Source organism: Gracilinanus agilis, chromosome 2 (genome assembly GCF_016433145.1).
Source record: "Gracilinanus agilis isolate LMUSP501 chromosome 2, AgileGrace, whole genome shotgun sequence".
NCBI lineage: Eukaryota > Metazoa > Chordata > Mammalia > Didelphimorphia > Didelphidae > Gracilinanus > Gracilinanus agilis.
Genome location: NC_058131.1, coordinates 404,724,689 through 404,735,050, shown reverse-complemented (window position 1 = coordinate 404,735,050; position 10,362 = coordinate 404,724,689). Strand labels below are relative to the sequence as shown.

The following is a 10,362-nucleotide window of genomic DNA, read 5'->3' as shown; positions in this document are numbered from 1 at the left end:
AATATAAAATCTTGTTTGGTTTTCAAAGCCCTTCTTAACTTGTTTCCTTTCTGCCTTTCAATCTTCAATATCTTACTCCCTATCACTTACTCTGAGATTTAGTGACATTAGTACCCTTACTGTTTTTCCCACAAAACAAGAATTTCCTCTGGCTGTTCTGGATGTCTGGAATTCTCTCCTTCATCATTTCCAACTCCTACCTTCAAGTCTCATCTAAAATTTCAAGAATCCTTTCCTAGTTTTCTTTCATCTTAATGCCTTTCCTTTGAGATGACCCCCAATTTATCCTGACAATATCTTATTCTACATTGTTTTGGGTTTTTTTGTTGTTGTCTCTCCCATTAGACTTAACTCTTTAAGAGCAGGATCTGCATGTTTATGTTGCCTTTCTTTACCCAGTGCTTAGGGTACAGCCTTATACAAAGTAGGCACTTAACAAAAATGCTTGCTGACTAGATCGATTTTCTCTGGGTTAGTGGAGTGTTAGACAAATCCTGATGCCATTTACTATCTGGAAGACCTTAGACTAGTCCTTGACCTGACCTCTTATGGCCCCAATTTTCTTATTTCTAAAATGAGAGAGTAGGTTAGATCCTGGACTTTCAGCTCTATATCTATGATTCTAAAATAAACTCTAAGCTTCCTTTGAGTCTCAAGTCTATGATTCCACCAGCCAATTTTTAGTTTGCAATAGGACAAACTTGCTGGTCAATATGAAGCTTAATAGAAAATGGTAATATTTATTTATTCCCATTTTTACATTGTTCCCTTCCTCCCAGGAACCTTCCTCATTCAGATCCCTAGGTAGCCATCTCTTGTAACAAATAGTTTTTTTAAAGAGAGGAAAAAGAGAAAAAAACATAATTAAAATCAATAAACATATCACAAAGATCTGACATTATGGGCAATACTCTACCATGTGTATCTCCCCCATCCCAAACTCTGCAAAGGAGGAGGGGAGATAAAGATCTCTTTTTCTTATCTCTTCTTCAGGATCATGCTTATTCTTTATAATTTCATGACCTCAAATATCATTTGTTTGTTGGTGGTTATACTTTCCATTTATACTGTTTGAGTCATTGTAGATAATTGTTTCACTGGCTGATTAATTCACTTTGTATCAATTCAAGCTTTCTATGTTTATGATCATTATGTTCGTTTTTTTAATATGTTGTTCAGTCATTTCGATCATCTCTGACTTTTGGTGACCCCATTTGGGTTTTCTTGGGAAAGATAATGCAGTAGTTTACCATTTCCTTCTTGAGTTCATTTTATAGATGAGGTCACTGAGACAAACAGGGTTAAGTAACTTGTCCGGGGTCACATAGCTAGTAAGTGTGAGGCTGGGTTTGAATTTAGGTTTTCCTGACTCCAGACCTCATAGACTATTCACTATATTATCTCTGGCTGTAATATTCTGCAAAATTTATTGGTCCATTCTTCAAGTGACAGGTATCTACTACCACAAAGGGCTGCTATAAATATTTTGGTGTATACGGAGAGACTTAACTTTAACTCAAGCCAAATTCCTTATTGTGAGAACACACTAAGGGCTTTAGTGCAGTATAATATAATGAAGGACCTTATATTCAAGTGGTAGATCAAATATCCTTCAAACTTACCTTCACAGAGGGAGTTAAAGTTAGGGCACAAAATAAGTTAAGCTCTCCTCTTACCAAATCTAAATTGGAAAGCCTTTATGCAAAATTCCAGGTGAAATACTTTCTCTGGTGAATCTTTTGGTATTACTTGGTAGCAGAAGATAATATCAAATCCGTTACTGTCTGTTGCCTTAGTGTTTTTGCAGGCTAGTACCAAACTTTTGGGCTATTCTGAAATATAGTAGGCAGAATTTTACATTTAGTATTTAACATTTTAAGATTTGCTATCAGTTTTAGGGCAGATCAAAGAGAGTGGCTCAGTATTTTGGTTGAAAGAATAAGTTAGGTTCAGCCATTAATCAGGTTCCAAAGCTGACTGTCAAAATACCTTCACAGTTCACTTAAATTCTCTCACTTCCCTCATTTGCAAAACGGGAAAGTAGTCAGAGGATCAGAAATTTTAGAGTTGGAATGAACTTCACAGGTCATTTAAACAAAATCACTTATTTTACAGATGAGGAAACTGAGTTCCAGAGAGGTTAAGTGGCTTGTTAAAGGGTCATCCAGATAGAAGGGCTGGGATTTGATTCCGGGTCTTCTGACTCCAAATCTACTTCTTGTTGTGAGGGAAGTGTTTTTTAAGGCTTGGTAACTTATAAGGCGAAACAAATGTGAGTTATTTATCTCAAGACTCAGAACCACTTTTCTGAGGGATTCATTCTGTGAATAGGACATGTCTCAAGTGTCCTATAGAGACATACTTTCCAGCTGCTTAGCACAGAGGAGGCGCTTAATAAATATTTATTGAATTGAACAGAATTGGGATAGTTTAACTCAGTTGCAGCACAAAGTTATTTGAGCTCCCAACTCTACCAGGAACAGAACTCCTAGTCTCAGGCTTAGGGGCGGAGCTTGCGCAGAAGCACCACCCTGAGACTCACCTGAGCCCCGGAGCCAGATGACTCACCCTCCACTTCTCTCCCTAAGATCTTCCAGGGATTAGCTTCTCCTCCCCTTTCCACTTTAACTTCTTTCTCACCCCTTCCCCACTCCAGGGGGCTTTTCCACCTTGGGACAGCGGTTCTGGGTTTAAGGAGTTTATCTCAAGAGAGCATTTCATCAGTTGGCCCATGCCTCCCAGAGAAGTGTGCAAAGTCCTCCTTGCTGCTAGGGAAGTCAGGGAGATGGCGCAGAGCAGGAATGGCCGGGAGCGGCCGCGGAGGGGAGGAGCCGGGCAGAGGGGCGGGGCGGCCGCGGAGGGCGGTGCCGGGAAGAGCCAGAAGCGGGGCGGGGAGGGGGGTGCGTGGGGCCGGTGAGGGGCAGAGGGGCGGAGGCGCGGGCCACGGCCCATTTCCTCTTCGGGAGTCGGGACGGGAGACAAAGCGGCGGCGGCGGCGGTGGCGTTGGTGGCAGCGTCTGGCGTTGGGGCCTTGGGATCCTCCTCCTCCGCTCTCACCCCCCTCACCGCAGGTAACTCCCGGCGCTCTTTTGGCCCTAGGCCGGGGTCCCTCCATGGACTCCCCCTCCCTCGCTTATACCTCCCGGGTGCCACACCGTAGCCCGCGCCTCTCCTGCGGCTTCCCCAGAACTTTTCGAGACGAGTAGGGCGCCGCCCCTCCCGATCCTGGGAAGTACGGGGGCCTGGTCCTGGGGGCGCCCCTTGCTCCGCCCCACCCGGGGGGGGGCGCGAGAACTGGGAAAGGGGGTCGAGGCTCTAGCCCAGCCGGGCACTCCCGTGAGCAAGTTGAGCTCTCTCTTATCAGGGTGCGGGATGGCCCAGCGGGCGCGTGGGCCGAGTTTTCCGAAGTAACTTCGTTTAGTTGTTGGGCGCCACCCCCCCCCCCCCCCCCCCCCGCTGGGCCCGAGGCGAGGGTGGGGGGAAGGGGGAGGCGCTGGCTTCTAGTCCAGTCACTTCCCCTTTGAAATAATTCGCATTTTATTCCCGGGGCGGGGCTGTGGTCAGTTTGCTTTGATTGAATTACTTTCCAACTTGTAGGATTGTCCTTTTGGGGACGGATAGTTTCTCTTTTCTCCTTCCCCACCCCGAAATTTCTCCCATCTCGGTGGCTGAACTGTTTCCACAACCCAGAGCCATTTCGCAAGTGAAAGTGATTTTTAAAAAGATTCCAGGCCCTCCTAAAATTTCTAAATCCATTCACGTTTTTTTTTTTTAATTACGTATCCTTGTAAATAAAATGTACCACACCCATGTGGACTTTTGGTTTACACCGTATTAACTTGTATTGTAAAAGTCCTCCTAACTTTTTGTGCCAATTAATTGGACAGCATTTAACTCTTGTTAGAGTGCGACTAATGGGTAATTTGGTAGTTGGATGATTTAAAGTTTGCCTGTTGTCTTTCAGAAAAAATGAGTTTCCTTATTTAGGCTAAATGTCGATATAAACTATATTGTCCTTTGTAACTTTTTTTTCCATCGGATTTTCCGATGTGGAGAAGTGGGGCTCAGCCAAATAGTATGAATTTTAAACTTTTGTGGAAGTGTTCACACCCTTAGTGTGCCTGGACAGGAAAGCAGTTTTGATGGTGCCACTTAGGGAAGAATAAGAATTCCATTTTGATTTTAGTACCGACTTAAAAAAACCTACCCATACATGTGTTCTTTGACTTTAAGGTTACCAAAATGCTTTCCTGTGAGTTAGATAGTATAGATGAATTCTCTCCATTCTACAGATGAGAAAAGAGAAGTTACCTGCTTCTGTTTGAGTCCTAATAAAAACCTAGGTTATCTATCTCAAAATCAAGGGCTCTATGTACTATGTACACTGGACTAGATGCTGTTGTGGATAAACAAAAGAAATATAAATTGCCGTTATTGCCTCTCACTTTTGGTGACCCCATTTGGAATTTTCTTGGGAAATATACTGGAGTGTTTTGCCATTTCCTTCTCCAGCTCCGTTAACAGATGAGAAAACTGAGACCAGCAGGGTTAAATTATTTGCCCCTAAGATCACATAGCTAGTAAATGTCTGTGGCCAGTTTTGAACTCCAAAGATGAGACTTCCTAACTCTAGGCCCTGCCCTTTATCTTCTAAGCCACTTCCCAACTAGTCTAGAACAAACTTAATCAAGTCATTTCCTGTTCAAAAACTTTGTGTGTATTCATTGACTACAAAATGAGGGAAGCCCCTAGTTGGCATTCTCCTTAATAGGACTTTCTTCCTCCTTTCAAATCTTTTCTTTTACCACCCTATAGTCCCATGCATTATATCTAGTGGAGTCCTTGTCATTCATAGTTAAGAGGTTTGGTTGTTTGAAAGAGGGGCTTGAGGGTTCAAGTTATGACTGTGTTTAGCCTTTATGATAGGCCAGTTCCATTATCTTCATGAGACTTACTTTTCTTCAAAATGGGAATAATAATTGTACTACCTGGTTATTCTGAGGAAAGTACTTAGTAAATCTTAAAGCTCATTACCAAAGCGTACCTCTTTGTACTTTTTTTTTTTTGGCTTTTGACCTTTCTGACTAGAATGCCCTTTTCTCCTATCTCTCTGCTTGATGAAATCTTTCAAGAGCCAACTCAAATGTTATCATTTCCATGAAGAATTGCTTCTAATTACTTTTGAGTTGGAAGTAATCTTTGAAGTGCCAGAATACTTCTCTTGGCATTTTTTCGAATAATAATTATTTGTATATGTGTCTTGTTGCCCATATATGAACTTCTTAATGCAAAGACTACTTTACATCAGTCCTTGTCTCAACCATTTCACTTTGCACATAGGCATTCTATAAATATTTTTTTTAATTTAAATATTTTATATTTTTAGAAAAAATTTCCATAGTTACATGTTTTTACTCCCCCCCCCCCATAGCCTAAGCACATTTCCACTGGTTTTAACATGTGTCATCAATCAAGACCTATTTCCATATTATTGATAGTTGCATTGGTGTGGTTGTTTCTAGTCGAGTCTACATCCCCAATCATGTCTGCATCAACCCAAGTGTTCAAGCAGTTGTTTTTCTTCTGTGTTTCTTCTGTGAACTCTAAACGTGGAGAGCCTTCTTTTACATAAATCCCTCAGAATTGTCCTGGGTCATTGCATTGCTGCTAGTATAGAAGTCCATTACATTAGATTTTACCACAGTGTATCAGTCTCTGTGTATAATGTTCTTCTGGCTCTGCTCCTTTCACTCTGCATCAGTTCTTGGAGGTCTTTCCAGTTCACATGGAATGCCTCCAGTTCATTATTCCTTTTGAGCACAGTAGTATTCCATCACCAGCATATACCACAATTTGTTCAGCCATTCCCCAATTGAAAGGCATATCCTCATTTTCCAGTTTTTTTGCCACCCCAAAAAAACGCAGCTATAAATATTTTTGTACAAGTCTTTTTATCTATGATCTCTTTGGGGTACAAACCCAGCAATGGTATGGCTGGATCAAAGGGCAGGCATTCTTTTAGAGCTCTTTGGACATAGTTCCAAATTGCCATCCAAAATGGTTGGATCAGTTCACAACTCCACCAGCAATGCTAATGTCCCAATTTTGCAACATCCCCTCCAGCATTCATTACTCTCTCCTGCTGTCATTTTAGCCAATCTGCTAGGTGTGAGGTGGTACCTCAGAGTTGTTTTGATTTGCATTTCTCTATAAATATTTTAATGAAAAGCATAGTCTGTAATATTTTGCTCCTGCTGTTGTCATTGCCTGGGTACATTATGACTTTGTTATCTGATGGATTACTTAGGTTATAAAGTTCTTTTTTTATACTTGTAGATACAATTTTTAATAATTTTTCCATCTATGTCCTCTCCCTCCCTCCAAGATCATAAAGTTATTTATTTTTAACTAAAAAGGAAGTATCTGAGGTCAGATTTGAATTTGGGACTTGCTAACTTCAGGTCCAGTGCTCTCCACTGTGCCACCAGCTGTTTAGATGCTCTGTAGACATTTTTTTCCTTGTTTGGCATTGTTATCGATATTCTTCCATAAAACAAATAAGACTAGCTTGGCAAAAACATTTGTATTTACATTGATTCTTTTTTTTTTTTTAACTCTTACCTTCTGTCTTGGAATTAATACTTTGTATTGTCTCCAAGGCAGAAGAGTGGTAAGGGCTAGGCAATGGGGGTTAAGTAACTTGCCCAGGGTCACACAGCGGGGAAGTGTTCTGATGTCAGATTTGAACCTAGGACCTCCCATCTCTAGGCCTGGCTCTCAATCCACTAAGCTACCCAACTGCCCCCTTTTTACATTTATTCTAAATGAAAACTTGGGGACTCATATCGGAAATCTAAGCATTGTATTTTATAAGATTACAAGATTGATGAAAGTATATCCATTTTTATTTTTAGGTGTGATGAATAAGCTCAAATTTTCATCACATTTATTCCCCTTGGTTTTGTCACAGCCTTTGGATCATACAGAGTGTTCCCTAGGACACATTTTGGTCCTAAGTATGTATTCATAAGATCATGGACTTTTATTTTGTGAGGTAATCTTTTACAGGTAAGGAAATAAGCCCAGAGAAGTTATAGTGACAGAGTGGGAGGAGAAACTCATGACTTCTGTTCTAGTACTTTTTCCCTACAGCATCACTTGTTTAATTAAAACCAATGAACAGTTTGAACATTTAACTCTTAATCTATTAAGGCGGAAATATGGTATGGATAAGGTAATTAGCTTTTGTTAACTTATATTCTGATATTCAGATACTTTCATTTTTGTCCACATACTCCAAATAACACTTTCCCAAATTGCAGGTCATTTTGTCCCAATTTGCAAGTTATTACTTAAACTAATTGCAGAAATTCATTCTCTTTCATCAACAATTTTCTAAAACTGAAACATTTAATTCATTTATTAAACAATTTCCTTTGTCAGTTTTGGGAAGGATAAAAATGATTAAGTAAGATATGTCACTACTGTATTGGACCTTAACATCTACTAGGAACCCAATTCCACACTTACAGAGCATATGACACATAAATAATGTAAAAATAAGATAGAAAATGACATATAAGGGACATCTAAAGAGATTTGCTAAGTACACAGAAGGAAAAATAATTTCCAACTGGAGGATGGAATGTGTCCAACTAATCTTCAATATTTAAAGAGGGTATAAATACTTGAGTCCTCAAAATTAGAGGGAGAGAACAGAGGAAAGGAATGATGCATTTATATGAAAAGTTTTTGTGCTTTCCATTTAGGTGGCAATTGTTACCTAAAAGCTTACTAACCATAAGAAAACCTAAAAAAAAAAGAGGTTTAAAAAAACCCACCTTTAATAACTTGGAGTAATTAACTCCAAGACCAAGGATAAGGTCTAGGCAAATTGGGTTATGTGACTTGCCCAGGGTCACAGAGCAAGGAAGTATGTGAGGCCAGATTTGAACCACAGGTCCTCCTTATTCCAGGTCTGGTGCCCTATCCCTTGAGCCTCTTCATTGTCCTGAAAAATAATATTCTTAGTCACAACTAAGATGTACTAAAATATTTTATCAATTTGAGATTATATTTGATATGAAATTAATGTGTAGTAAGTTCTAGAATAATCACTCCATGTATATAATGCTTTATAAATTTTCAAGGACTTATATTTTAAACTTAAAGATAGCTTCATTGGAGGTATTGGGTAGGTACTGTTATCTCCTTTATACAGATTATAAAGTTATGATGTATGACAGGGGACCTGGTTTCCAGTCTTTGTTCTTCAGCAAATTAATTAGCTTTGTGACCTAAGGCATGCTTGAGACATCAGTTTCCCTATCTGTAAAATGAGAAGATTGTACTAGCTGCTAATGCTTTTTCTCGGTCTCAAAGTCTCATCTGTGGCTCAACCAAGGTTATCAGGTAGTTAATGACCGGTCTAGGACTAGAGCCTAAGGCAGGGGTCAGCAACCTTTTTGGCCGTGAGAGCCATAAACGCCACATTTTTTAAAATGTAATTTCGTGAGAGCCGTACAGTGCTCATAGTGCACGCTTCTGTAACAGTGCACGCTCCTGTAACAGCGCCTGAAAAAAAATTGACTTCATGGCTCCTGCAGAAAGAGCCATATGTTGCCGACCCCTGGCCTAAGGCCTTTGACTATGTTCTTTTCTTATCACATAAAGTTGGAATGTCATAAAAATTCAATATTAACCTCATGTTGGGGGTAGTGTGGGGTATGTGTATGTTGACAAGGCTGGTAGTCTCATGTATAAGCTTGATAAGTAAAATCAAGAGAGGTGCACTGTTCATTGTGCATATTTTAGGGACATCATTGGTGGTAGGATTTTTAATCTGCAGTTTAACAGTGGCTGGTATAGCCAAGCCTTTTATTGTAAAGCTCCTTCCTGTAATTTTTTGTGACCTTAGAGGTGAGATGACAGAGATTTGAACAATAAGGCAGGATTTAAAGGTATATCTGAATTCATTCCCACCTGCTCCAATACAAGACTGTATGCTTGGGCACATACACACGAATTTCTACTCCCAAAAGTCTTAGTACCTTTAATAGCTAATCAATTCACTAGATGAAAATTTTCATTCTTAAGTCTCTTGTGGCATTCTGTCACCCATCTCTTGTCAGCTGAGGAATCTGCCTCAAAATTCATGGGGTGAAAAAAGCCAAGTTCATGGAGTTCTTCCCCTTCTTTCCTCTTCATCTCACATCACTCAGACATCTTCCTCCATAATCTCCTTCCCAAGACTTATATGGAGAAGTCAGCCTTCTCATGCACCTTTGATTCACCCTTCATCTCACATTATCCATTAGATTGTCCTCTTTATTAGTCTCTCCTCCCCTTTTTTTTAACCCTCACCTTCCATCCTAGAATCTATACTGTGTATTGGTTCTAGGTCAACAGAGCAGTAAGGGCTTGGCAAATGGAGGTTAAGTGACTTGCCCAGGGTCACACAGCTGGGAAGTGTATGAGACCAGATTTGAACCTAGGATCTCCCATCTGTAGGCCTGGCTCTCAATCCACTGAGCTACCCAGCTGCCCCTGATCTGTATTTTTTAAACCAATACCAGTTGGTTTTTTGATTGTTGACTGATATTTTATGATATAGTTTGAGATCTGGAAGTGCTATTTCCCCTCCATTGCTATTTCTTTTCATCATTTCCTTGACATTCTAGTTCTTTTGTTTTTCCAAATGAATTTGCTATTTTATCAAATTGTGTAAAGCATCCCCTTAGTAATTTGAATCTATGCAAGTCTTTTTTGTGTTCCTTTCTAATCTTATTACACCTTACTCCTCTCTATGTACCCTACAGTCCAGTGACACTTTCTCTCACTCTTCCTGGAATATGACACTCTACCTCCCTACTCTGTGCCCCTTCATTGACTGTCCCTCATTCCTGGTATTCTTTCCCTCAGTTTTGCTTCATTACTTAGATCCCTTCTACAGAAGGTCTTTCTTACCCCACTCCCACCCCCCACTCAATCCCAGGCTCCAAACTCCAAGTAACTTCTTTCTGAGATTCTCTTCCATTTATACTGTACATATCTTATTTGTACCTAGTTATTTGCATGTTATCTCCTCCATTAGAATGTGATCTCCAAGGCTGGGGTCCTATTTTTATTTTTCTTTGTATCCGTTGGGCCTATTGTAATGCCCTCTAGCCCATGGTTAGAGCTTAATAAAGGCTTGTTGATTGACTTGTCTGTTTTTCCTGTGGCCTTTCCTTTTCCTCTATAGAGAATGAAAATCTGCCTTAACCAATCTACTCTCCTATAGTCTATGAGGCAACAAGCATTTATAAATATGTATTATGGGCGGGTCCTTATGCTAAATTAGTAGACCTTCTCCTGGAGTTC

At 40.2% G+C, this 10,362-nt stretch overlaps 1 protein-coding gene across 1 annotated transcript in view; it reads left to right on the top strand.

Annotated features, from left to right (window-relative positions):
* Positions 1-2,979: 2,979 nt before the first annotated feature.
* The window catches only part of CTNNA1 (catenin alpha 1), a 170,356-nt gene continuing 162,973 nt past the window's right edge, over positions 2,980-10,362 (top strand). Inside the window, exon 1 of the mRNA XM_044664563.1 lies at positions 2,980-3,071. The gene's annotated coding sequence lies outside the window, so the exon portion shown is untranslated. The remainder of the gene's footprint in view (positions 3,072-10,362) is intronic.